General features: G+C 36.0%; 1 protein-coding gene across 4 annotated transcripts in view; it reads right to left on the reverse strand.

Annotated features, from left to right (window-relative positions):
* Window positions 1-13,246, reverse strand: part of TBL1X (transducin beta like 1 X-linked) — a 379,125-nt gene that overhangs the window by 127,338 nt on the left and 238,541 nt on the right. For all 4 annotated transcript variants that reach the window (XM_043992597.1, XM_043992599.1, XM_043992596.1 and 1 more), the window contains one exon: window positions 10,478-10,571. The gene's annotated coding sequence lies outside the window, so the exon portion shown is untranslated. The remainder of the gene's footprint in view (window positions 1-10,477; window positions 10,572-13,246) is intronic.

Here is a 13,246-nt window from a genome sequence, read left to right on the forward strand (position 1 = left end):
TTGTTGGGAAGTTAAAGTATGAACGTTTTCTGTCAAGTGGTGGGGCCTAAAGACAGATAGCAGAAGGCTGATGAGGGAGCAGAAGCAACAAGGACATGTAGACTTTTCCTAGGAGTTTGGGTGAGAAATGGAAGAGATGCTTAGGATGATAGTTCTAGATTAGAACATAAATCACATATGGCTTTTCCCTTAAACAAGCAGTTCTGGGAGTAATGGGTTTATGTTGTTAGCAACAAAAGAGAAACAGGGAAATTAAGAGATGATTTTCTCTACCCTGCACTCTTCATCTCACATGGGCACTAAGGGAAAAGACAAAGATGCTGCTACTTGACTATGCAAAAAAGAGAAGACCTGTCAATTATAGGGGAAAGGGACTGCTCTAAGGACCGTCACTAAGACTGTTACAGGAAAGAAATCAAATACAGACTCAGATACTTACTTAATCTATGTCTGCCTCAGTTTCTTCATATGTAAAATGAGGATAATAACAAGTATCTGTCTCACAAAGTTGTTGTGAAGATCAAATAAGATAATATTTGGGAGGGGTTTGGTCTCCCTGCCTCAAGTATCTCCTACTATGTGTTTGCCACATAGTATGTATTTAATAAATGTTTACTGACCAATTGATTGTGTATGCCAACCTCACACTTGCTGAATTCTTGTTTTTTTATTGAATTTTATTTTTTGGTTTATATTTGCCTGACTTCAGGACGAGTAAAAAATTTTGTTGACCCTATCTCTTGAGCGATTAATCTGGTCAAGCTGTGGTTCTTCTCATCTATCTAAGAAGGATCAAGCAGAAGTTAGTGGCAGCTTTTCATCTAGGGAACCCCTGATAACTGGAGGATGATTTAACTGGCCAACCTCAGTGAAAGATCATATCACAGAGTAAGTTAAAGAAACTAGACCTACAGCCTGTGGCATGATTTTTTTTGTAAGGTACAAGATTACTTTCATTTTTATAACCACTGATGAAGAAATGATGAGTAGGCCTCCAGGATTTCAGGCATCCATTGTGCCACCTAGCCACCCCCAATGTATTTTTTTTAAAAAGAAAGTTACAATCTAACTAAAGACAGTCCCATAACTGCCTTCCCCTTATATTTCTTCTGTTCCTTCTCTATCCTTCCAAGTTTTCTACTAGTACCCCCCCCCAAAGTCTCTGGGCTCCTCTTATTCTCCCATGTCCCCTTATCCCTTCCCCCTGGTAATTTCTCCAGTCGTATTCTATCTCCTCACTGCCTTTTCCCTAACTCCTCCCCAGAGGCTTTGCTTTGCAATGAACAGTTTTGCTGCCTGGTATTCTGTTTCATGAGGTTTTTCAAACATGAGACTTGGAGACTATAAAGCTTAATAATAAATGATCTTCCCTGATCTTCATTTGGCCGTTGGCAGCAAGCGTAGTAAATAGCTAATAAGAAAGGTTTGTAGTAAGTCCCTGGCTTGCAACCCTGAAAGCCCTATGTAACTGTAAGTTACTATTTATACAGCTTTATGAGAGAGCCTGTCGCTAATTTTTCAGATATGAGCTACATGTTGGGAAATCTTGTTTTAAAACCAACTGTTAAAAGGAAAACATCACTAAGAGACCACAAAATATGCTGCTTAAAAATAGTCTCCAAGAAGAGGCAGATCTATTTAAGTTTTTCCTTTGGCTCTTTCATCATTCAATATTTTAAAGACTTTTTTCATATAAATTAATCACAATGATTAAAAGGTTACAAAATTTTGGTTGGCTTCGTTTAGTTATTTGGTCTCTATGAAATATTCAAAGTACTCTGAAATCCTTGCACTCTAATCTCAATAATAATAATAATAATAATAATAATAATAATAAATAATGATGATGATGATAGCCAGAATTTATATAGTACTTTAAGGTTTCTGAAGGACTTTACAAACATAATTTCATTTAATACAACACCTTTGGGAAGTAGGTGCTATTATTATCCCCATTTTACATTAGATTGTAAGCTCCTTGAGGACAGGGACTTTCTTTTACCTCTTTTTTCGGTATCCTCAGCAATTAACAAAATGCCTGGCACATAGTAGGCGCTTCATAAGTCTTTACTGAATTGAACTGAGGGAAGTGAGGCAGAAAGAGGTTTAGTGACTTGCCAAGGGTCAATTGGCTAATAAGTGTCTGAGGTGCAATTTGAACTTGTCTTCTTAACTTGAGATATATCACTCTATCCATTGTACCACCTAGGTAATTTTTGCTTTTTACTTCTGGATATATTTCAAAAAAGGATAAATTAAGGTACTGTTGCTTTTTAAATGTGCTGTGAGGTGAAATCAACAGAGAGCCTATTGGTTTAGTTTAAACAAGAGTTGCCTTGCTCTAGCTTGGACAATTAATGTTTAACAATTATTATTAATTACAAACCTAAGTTCAAGTCTTACTGCCTTGAACACATACTAGTTGTGCAACTGGGCAATTCACTGAATATCTGAATTCTCTTGGTAACTATCAGATTTCAAGTTTTATAGATGGTGCTGACCTGTAACAGTAGAAGGGGTTCTAATCACCTATACTAATAAGATCAGAGATCCAGTCTTTCTCCCCCATTAACAACTAGATTCCAAGTATCTCTAAAACAGAAAGGCTCACAAAAATGTTTACTAACCTTTCATATGACTGAATTCAGAGGATCAGAAGCTGGTTCGGAAGGGGATATGCATTTCTATAGCATCTATTATGGGACAGACACTTAAAAATATGATTTGATCCTCGCCACAGCCTTGGAAAGTGGGTGCTGTGAGTCTCAGGGAAACTGAGGCAAACAGAGATTAAGTAACTTGCTCAGGATTACACAGTATCTGAGGTCATATCTGAACGCAGGTCTACATCACTAGTGACACAGCATTCCATCCACTGTACCACCTAGCTGCCTTGCAAGGAAGATGGTACCTTAATAGGTTATCCAGTTTTAAAGAGGAGGAAACTGAGGCTTGGGGGGGTGGGGTAGAAATGGCCTGTCTAAAGTCACATGAGCATTAAGTAGTTAAATCCAGTTTTAAAATTTGAAATCTAATGCTCCTTCCATTTTACCACAATGCCTGCTCAAAGAGACTGCCCATTGTTATGCCCATGGGAATCTATTTAAGTAGCATAAAGGGACATTGTGCTTATACCACTCCCCCCCCCAAAAAAAACCCACCACCCATTAATAAAATGTCTAATTTTCTATCAGTAGATAGAATGGTGGGACTAGAGTCAGGAAGACCTGAATTCAAATCTGACCTCAGACACTTACTGAATGTGTGACCCATGGCAAGTTACTTGACTTGGCTGCTTCAGTTTTCACAACTTTAAAATGAAGCTAAAAATAGCACCTATTTCCCAGTGTTATTATGAAGATTAAATGAGACAATAACTGTAAAGTGCTTAGTGCAGTGACCGGCATATAGTAGGCACTACAGCTAATTATTATTGTTTTTATCATTCTTATAATTAATATCCCCACTCCTTAAATTCAAGACATGATTTCTTTTTGTCGTGAACTAATTCCTTTCCGTCGTGTATTAATTCTTTTCTTTCTAGGACCCTAGGGACCAATGTTAATATGTCTGCTCTCTAGTACTTAGCACAATGTCTGGCACATGGTTAGTGCTTAATAAGTAAATAATTATTGATTGATTATCCATATGATGCTGAATCTAGGATTGTGAAAAATGACCTCTAAGATCTCTATCAGAATTATAATGTGGGAAGTTTTCTTTGTCAGAAGACATAATTGTAGCTTGAATCTAAGGTAAGCTGTTGACAAAACAGACTGACCTTAGCAATGGAGTACCCAGGCTCCAGTCCAATAGATGCTTAATTATGTGTGTGATCTTAGGCAAGTCACCTAACTTCCATGACCATCAGTGTTCCCATCTGCAAAATGAGGTAGGGGTTGGACTAGCTGGCCTCCAAACTCTCTTCTAGCTCAAAATATATGACATGATCTATGCTGTAACTTCTGTTGATTTGCCCCATCTTGATTTTTTGGCTTAACTGAAACAAAAGGCAAGCACACAGAAATGAAAAGGTCTCTCCCCACCAAATACTAAATAAACACAGCCAGAAAGAAGTAAACTAGCATTTATGCCAGTGGTGTTGCTGTACTCATATACACATGTTTTAAGATTCATAATTAAAGTAAATCGCTCCACAACTTAACTTTTCCCTAGTTCATAGAATCTGGAAATATTTAAAATACATAATGAAACACTAGCTGTAGAAGCTACAAGTCCTCTATGGTTCCAGCTTCACTCTAAATCAGAAGCGGGAAAGGACTCCCATGTTCTTTTTTCTAAATCCTGCGGCTCCAGTAACATCTGCTGGGCCTACAGTGAATAACCACAACTTGGTGCTGTGTCTTGACCACATCCCATACCTCAGCCCCAGGTGGCTGCTAACTGAAAAGTTGTTTGGGAAATTCAGAGAGTAGGGAATACGGCAACAGTGTCCCGCCTCTTCTCCAATTTTTCCTATTTACACAAATGGTGTGGACAGATCGATGCCCATCCCTACAAGTGCTTGATGTGTGGGCATTGTTTCCAAGCATCCCCTTGGTAGGTGGTGAGGTAAAGATAAGAGCATATGAATAATTCTCTTCCAAACCTGTTGAACTAGTTTAGAGCATGTATCTTTGTGCCTTCTTAGAATGGACTTTGAAGAAAAGAGGAGAACGAGCTTGTGTTGTTCTCTGAATAACTCCACTTGATTTCCCTGAAACTTTCCCCTCGTTTTTTGGAAGTCTAACAGCTTCCCCAATGGAGAATTAACTCTGTAAGGGCTCATTCTGTGGAGAAGGAATCTCTCTCTCCTGGCTGGTAAGAAAATTATAAATTTTTTCCCCCTAACACCAAACCAAACCAATAAAAAAATTGAAATAAAACTCCAAACCTGCCAAGAATGTGTATTTGAGGAAGTATAAAGTAAGAATAATGAAACAATGTGAATGAAAAAGAGTGGGTACTGTTTGTTCCAGCAAATGGATTAAAAAAGTTCAAACAGACCGGAACCATATTGTAATTTTGATTTTTATCCATGGAAACTTTAGCCCACAAATGATAATACAAATGAAATCTCTTTACAATGAACTCCAAAGATTCTTCAAATTATGATTACTATGGAACTTATCCAACATGGATAATACTGCTAGGAATTACATTTCCAGGGTGCAGTTTTTCAGCAGTGAATTAGATCTCAATAAAGGCAATAAACATCAGCATCTCTTTCTCTTCTTTCCAGCTTCAACATTCAGAAAAAGAAACTTTTTTTTTTGAGTGGTAAAACAGTTGCAAGGAAGTTTAAGTGGGTCTTCTTTAGAGGTGGTGGGGTTACTTAAGTTGGGTATGAGTTAAGAAAATTGGAGGACAATTGCTATTTCATGACAAGACAAAAGAATTACAAAGACATCAGTTTTTATCCCCATGTACAGTACAAAAAAACTTGCCATCAATTAATTACAAAAAGTGACTACTCATGGGCTAGAGAGAGCACTTATACACAATAATTTACTGTGAAGAATTTGTCATAAATACATCAACAAAGTATTCTTTTTATGGGTCATGGAAATATCTTTTTCGTTCAGAATCATTCTTTGTCATGGGATTTACTACCATCTGCATATTTTTTTCTATCTCCACGTATAGATTTTAACTCTTGGCACAAGACAATTTACTCAAATGTGAATGTTGATACAGATAATAATATCAGCTACTGACATCTGAGATTGTAGAAGGAAATTATGTGTCACCACTCTGTTGTGGTTTACTTTGAAATGAGAGTCTAATTTTAGATAGTGTAACTTTAATGGGCACTGTCATTAGATTTCACTTACTAATTTGTGGCATTTAATTCGGCCTGAAAGAGTATTTAAGTTACAGGTTGTTCCCCTGTGAGAGTGAATTATATTGTATGCTATATTAACATACTCCCCAATCATTAGTAAGTGGAAGCTTATTTTCAAGGGTCTGTGAGTAAGGAATTAAGTGCCAATTCTGATGATAATCTCAAATTAACACTTACTTAGATAATTTGCATGAGATATGCAATCATATACTATAGTTCTCTTAAATGCCCATTAAAAAAATTATAAGACACTATAAAGTCTTTAGGTATTTTGCATCTTCTATTTCTTACCCTAAACTTCAATATTTCAAATGCAACCAGGTCTCAATAATCACCAAATGAATTGACAGAAGAAGTCACAGAAATCCCTATTATCTCAAAATATATTTGAACCAATCGTTTTAACTTATTTGTCTCACTGCCTTTTTATTAGGACTGCTAACAAGTAGCAAAATTGACTTCTTGCCATACTGACAAAAAATGAAGGATTAAAAAAATATCTTGCCTGTTTCAAGGAAAATGGTTCTAGCAAGGAAGATGAGATAATTAGCCAATTTATATAATTTATACATCTCAGCCAAGAACCCATATACTAACATACTCTCCTGATATGGACACAACAAATTTTGTTGAATGAAAAACTCTGTACATATTTCTTCCTATTTAGTAATCAATCTGTCTTTAAAAGATGTTATCCTTCTGGAAGATATTTATATATTGTTATACATAATTTTAATTACCTGTGGAAATATTAAATATTATTAATAAATTATGACATTTTTTTCAAAACAAGTCGGTGATTTCTTTAGGCTTTTATAAATACTGTGTTAATCTTAGTAGAGAATGCTGTCTGTTGGTTGATTCATTGGTGGTAGCTAGGCTAGAATTCCGATCCTAAATGCCACCCTAAAAGTAGGGTGGTTCTTTCTTGGGCAAGAGCAAAAAGATTGCTATCAGTTTAATGAAATGTTAGCTGGTAGGGATAGAGTGGAGGAGGAGCTGTAAAATGATAGGGCACCAGTCAGTTCAGAGTGGTTATCTTAGCTCTTGCAGGTAGCAGGATGTTGGGGTTATAGATATGTCCATATCAGAAGGTATTGGATGTCTCAGTGTCGGGTGTCTGAAAGCATTTGGAGAGGTCAGGTTGGGAAGAATGAAAAGGAGAAAGGTCAAGCACTAGCAGAAAGTGTGGGGAAAATCTTACATCCTTATCTGGAAAGGAGCAATGGGACATGAGCATTTAAGCCATATGGATTTGTAGAAAGTAATTAAGGCATACTATTTTAACAGAAAAGTCTCAGGTTTTTTGGGGGGAGGTGGGTTTTGGGGGGACAACTTGTACTACATAACCAAGTCCCATAATTGTGGACAAGCGTTGGAATGTAACAAATTGTTCCGTGAATTACTAAAACTAATATGCCAATTACAAGGTAAATATATTACTGTGCTTACCACGCCCTTAGGTAATTTGTCTATGATTTTGAACATGGAATCCAAAGGAAATGGCCTAGGGAAAGGTATCAACTACTCCTTTGGGGAAAATTAAAGGTTAGAGTATCACACAAGTGAAATTTACCTACTATCTTCCTCACTGGTCTGGAAGTAGCTTAAGAAAAAGTAAAAATTTTGAGTAATAAAAAAATTTATAGAAATAAGTGATATTTACATAAATATAACATAAATTATAGAAATATAATGTAAATAATAAATATAAATATAATATAATATACAATATACATAAATGTCAATGTTGAAAAAAATTTTAAGTGATGAACATTGGCATTTTGAGCATTTTATTTTAAAAACATTTTTTTCCCATTTTTTTGGTGGGGGGGCAATGAGGGTTAAGTGATTTGCCCAGGGTCACATAGCTAGTAAGTGTCAAGTGTCTGAATTCAAATTTGAACTCAGGTCCTCCTGAACTCACGGCCAGTGCTTTATCCACTGTACCACCTAGCTGCCCCCCATTTTGATCATTTTGAAGGGAAAATATCTAGATTTCTAGAAATTCAGGTTGAAAATTTAACAGTCAAAAGGCAGTGAGAATTAAGTATGGACTTATAATAATTTAATATAATATTCCTGAAGTACCAGCTCATAAGTCAGAAAAAAAATTGCTAAAATTTTTTAAAAGTTATTGGGATTTTGTCCTTAGGAAAATCTGTGATGGGCAGCATGGGTTGGTGGATATGAGACAGGCGGGGGGGGGGGGGGGTTAAGATGAACCAGGTTCAAGTCCTTTCTTTGACACAGGCTGCCTTTGAGAGTCAGTGTCCTAAGCAACTGTCTAAGACTCTAATATCCACAGAACATTGCCAATCTGCATTGGTAAAGAGTTTCCTTAGCAGGAACTCCCAACACCAATGAAATCACAAGTCCAGCCACAAAACAACAAAACAACAAACCCAATACCATTCACCTCATTAAAAGTTTTTTAAAAAACGTGTTTCCAGTATATAATTAATTATATTTGTTAGTAAGTAAAAAATATCCACAACATATAAGCATATTTTTTATTAAATTTAAATGTTGGTTGTTTTAAGTAATGGTAGTTGTTCTTTTAAAATGGTAAAATGAAAATATTTCCTCTCATAATTGTAATGGCTAAGTTCGGTTCAAGAGATGTGATGATAAAGATATCAGATCCCACCTCTGATTCTTACTATGGGTGTAATATTGGGCAAATCACTTAACATACCTGGCCCTCAGTTTCCTCATCTGTAAAATTATAGGGGTTGGACCAGATAGATGGCCTTTGGGGTCCTTTCCAGGTCTAGTTCACTCAACAGGCAGAGAATTATGGTACAAAATGTTGTATACACAATCTTGGTACCACTTGGCTTTGATTAACTTTAATTTTTTTTTAACAAGAGAGGAATGTATACTGGAAGCAATGGGTATAAAAAGGGGGAAATTGTCAATTAACTTTCCCCTCCCCTCAATCTATCTTTAAATACAAGAAATTGGAGAATTTTCACTTCTACTGTAAAAAGAATCTGCCTCAATTAATTTTGGAAGATCAAATAACAAAATTAATATTAGTTTCTGACTTAACCACAACAGTAATATGAAGGTACTTCCAAAGTGAATCATAGCTTTGGACTCAAGAATTCCTACCTTTAAAGAATCTTAGTGATCTCCTTCCCTTACTTTGCAAAGAATATGTATTAAGACCACAGTAAATAAGAATGTACACACTTCAAACAAAATTAAACTATTCTGATTTAGCAATATTTCTCAGGGTTGGCTCACAATTATAAATTCTGCTAAAAACAAGCTGAAAAATAACAGAAAACAAGAGTCCATGTAATATTAAATTACACCAAAAACATTAAATTCTGACCCAGCTTTCTGCCTCATTTCTTTTCAGCTTTCCCAGACTTCATTTAGGTTCTATGTACCTTGACAAAAATTTATATATTTTTGTGTTTACAACTAGAATGGGACCTGTTACTTCTTTCAATACATTAGAAGAATTTAATTTTTCACCGTGGAATAATACTAAGATATCTCACTAAATGCTGCCAAATGTAATCTATGAGTTTTACAGAAATGTTTTAAGTTTGCATCTGTTTATAAATCATTATGGACTTAGTTCTTAAACAAATAAGTAAATAAACAATCAAATAAATAAATGTGTGTATGTGTGTGTGTTTGTAGCAATTCAGAATGCAGACGATTAGCCAAAATTAAAGTCATCCATGTAATATTAATTTACCTAGAACTTTTTGCATTAATGACAATTCACAACATTAATGTGATGTATCTATGTGGGAGGGGGGCAGCTAGGTGGAGCAGTGGAGTGAGTACAGAGCCAGGACTCAGAAAGACTCATCTTCCTGAGTTCAAATCTGACCTCAGACACTTACTAGCTGTGGGGCCTTGGGCAAGTCATTTAACCCATTTGCCTCAGTTTTCTCATCTGTAAAATGAACTAGAGAAGGAAATGGCAAACCACTCTAGTCTCTTTTCCAAGAAAACCCAAAATGGGGTCATGAAGAGTCAGACATGACTAAAAAACAAGCAAACAACAGCAACAAATTTATAGTGGAATAAGATCATCTTATTATAGGGTTACCAAAAATATCACTGACATTTTTGGCAAGCCTACTAAGAACCAATATATAGTAATCATAATAATAACTAGTATTCATAAAGTTTCAGTTTGCAAAACACTATACAATATTATTTCATTTTATTCTCACAACACCCTTAAAGAGGTATGTGCTACTATTATTCCCAGTCTACAGATGAAGAAAAAGAGGCAGGGATCAAGTGCCTTGCCCAAGATCATATAGCCAGTATGTTTGAGGCAGCATTTGAACTTTTGTCTTCCTAATGCCAAGTCTAGCATTCTACATAGCAAAATGCTGTACAGTGTCATTTGGTTTTATCTTTTTTTGGCTTAAACTGAAAGGCTTAGTTACCACCTCTCAACATCACTGAGAATTGACTGTATAAATCATAATGACTTAATCCCTACCAGATTCAGGAAGGGGGTACAATCCACAAACCTCATGTGAGAAAATTATTCAGGGAGTTTAAGAGTTAAGACAACAGTTCTGTTATAATAAATTATCTTTAAAATTAATGTCTTATAAGGATCAAAATGGTATTAGTTATGTTTATTACCTTTATGGTGACTTCATGTGTGGACCGTTTTATAAGTGAGCCTTCAAGGATCCAACAACATGAACAGCACAGTGTCTACTTGGAGGGGAGGTTCCTAGTGATTCATGAAAAAATGGAAGAAAAAAACATCAAAAACAATTTCTGAGTTATTATGACCCTGATATTTTAAGGCTCCCTCTTCTTCCCACCCCCACCCATACCCCCCCATCATTTTCTCTTTACTCTTCATATTAACTAGATTCTTTACTTTTATATTTCAATATATTTGATTGGTTCATTCTTTCTGTTTTTTGTTGATTGATGTGGTTTTTTTCTTAAACTTCAACCCAATCATTTTTAAAGAATGGATTATTTTGCTGCAATTTTTTTTAAGGACAGAAGACATTAACTTTTTAAGTAATGGAAGAAAAAAAGCAGAGTATACATATGGAAGAAGAGATTCATCATAACAGGATTAGGATTTTATATTTTCAATGTCAACAGTCACTGATATTTTAAAGGTAGTCTAAACAATGTATGGTTTGACACTTCTGCCCCATTATTTTTTTTACTCATCACTGAAGAATGAAAGGGGATGAAATAAGAATGAGGTCCATTTGGTATCTTCTTCATTCCACAGGTGGGCAACAAATAAAGTATTTATTAAGCAACAGACTTGTTGTGAAGCACTTTACAAATACGATCTCATTTAATCTTTGTAAGAATTATTACGATTTGGGGCACGCCCCGGCCAGCGGGAGTATGCATGGAAAACCCACGCCCCGGCTCCCTCCAGCCAAGCCAGGGTATGCAAGGAAACCCTGTGCCCCACCAGTTTTGGACATGGTCCTTAGGGGTGCCAGCGAATTAGCTTGGGGTGTGTGGGTGGTTGGCCCGGGTTTCCTGTGAGAGAAGGGTTTTTTATTCTGGGGAGTAGAGAAGAGAGTAGAGAGCAGAGACAAGGAGACAAAGAGATGAGAGAGGGAGAGAGAGTGAAGCATTCCTTGCGGCAGGCGAGAGAGTTAAACGCCGCAGCACAGGGGGATAGAGAGAGTTGAACACGAAACAGCTAAGTCTGGTGGGCAAGTTGACAGATCGTATTTCCTGCTTGTCTTTGTCCCTATTTCTAAATTTATTCCCATCAATAAACCCTGTTATTTTTGTTTATCTGAAAAGAGGCCTTTTTAATCTCAGTCTGGGAGAAAAGATTGGGGAGGGGGCAGTGTGGAAGAGATCCCATATTAAATTTGGCCCGTACAGGGCTTAATGAACCTGGGGGATCTTTAAAAAAAACAAAACCAACCCTTACATCTTCAAGCTCAGTAATCATTGCATCCTTTGAAATATCAGGTGTGGTCATTATTTTTCCCTAAGCACAGAATGTGTTATATTCAATATTTTAAAAATATGCTAAGGTTAAATATCAGCTGGTCAGAGTTAACTATTAAAATAAATTGCCTGGGACAACCCAAGTGTAACTGGATATTTCATATTATTTAGAATTAAACTGTTCAGACCCCAGGGGAAAAAGACATCTCTTGTCCACCATGTTACAGAATATCTGTCATACCTGAGGGCCAATATTGAATAAGAATGATAATACATGAGTATACAAAAACATATATATGTATATATGTACTTAACATAAACTGTTTTATTTTTAATTGCCTCTCCTTCTGGCCCCTAACAGGTGAGAAGATGATGGCATTTATGTTAGTCAATGGACTCCAAGGAAATCTAGTATGAAAGAAGGGCCAGGATATTTAACTAATATGCCTCTCCTTTAATTCTATGCAGTCTTACTGTTGCCCACTATAAACTTAATTTAATTAGGTTTTCAGATCTTTAAATCTTTCAAAGGCGTGATTATTCAGGTTCACACTGGTTCAAAAGAAAGATACGGCTGTTAATCACATGTAATTATATTTTATTTCCATGTTTCAAAAACACTACCTTAGTTTTTTTTATCATTTTTTGCTGTCCTCTTTAAAGTACCAATCAGCACTTTCTTACTTCATTTTATAGTTTTCCCAGTAAAATTCCATTGGCTATCTCAGTGGGTTTCAAGTCACTCCTTTCGTCTGCAAATTTACAGGAATTTATATAGCCTACCCTTTCCTTAAGTATCCTGAAGTATTGATTCCAGCACAAAGACACCTTTCTTAAATTTTGAAGCCAGCCTCACTGCAATTACTAATACAATTGCATTTAGAGGCTTGATTATACAACAGAAGCTTTATATCGCCATTTTTCTTAATTGTGACTTTATTTAGAACCTGAAGAATCCTTTCCTACAAAATACATGGTAAGTGGTTATCTAGCCTTCATTTGAGGACCTCAGAACAAGGAGAAATCCTTCATTTCCTGAGGCAGCCAACTGTGTTTTGGGATAATTCTACCTTTTGTTTATCCCAGCTTTTAATGCTCCAATAGATCTCTGAATTTTGGTAGTTTGATATTCATCCAACAATCTAGTCTGCAACAAGCTCTTACCTGCCCATTTTATGTGACTCGTCATTGTTCGCCTGTAAATCCTTCACAGAGGGTCCACTAAGCAGAGGTCCCACCTTTCATTCTCTTGACACAGTCTGGATACCACTGAAACTCAATGTACAGACCAACACCTATCCCTCACTCTATTTATTGACCAATTTTTTTTCTCTCGATCATCTATTTCTATATGTAAATGGAATGATCATACATACCCTTTATATTTTCCCACTGGTTTTATTTACATTAAGAATGTCAATATTATCCAGTTCCTCTAGTCATTTGACCTTTCATTCATAA

The sequence above is a fragment of the Dromiciops gliroides genome, chromosome 3 (assembly GCF_019393635.1).
Source record: "Dromiciops gliroides isolate mDroGli1 chromosome 3, mDroGli1.pri, whole genome shotgun sequence".
In the NCBI taxonomy this organism is placed as follows: domain Eukaryota; kingdom Metazoa; phylum Chordata; class Mammalia; order Microbiotheria; family Microbiotheriidae; genus Dromiciops; species Dromiciops gliroides.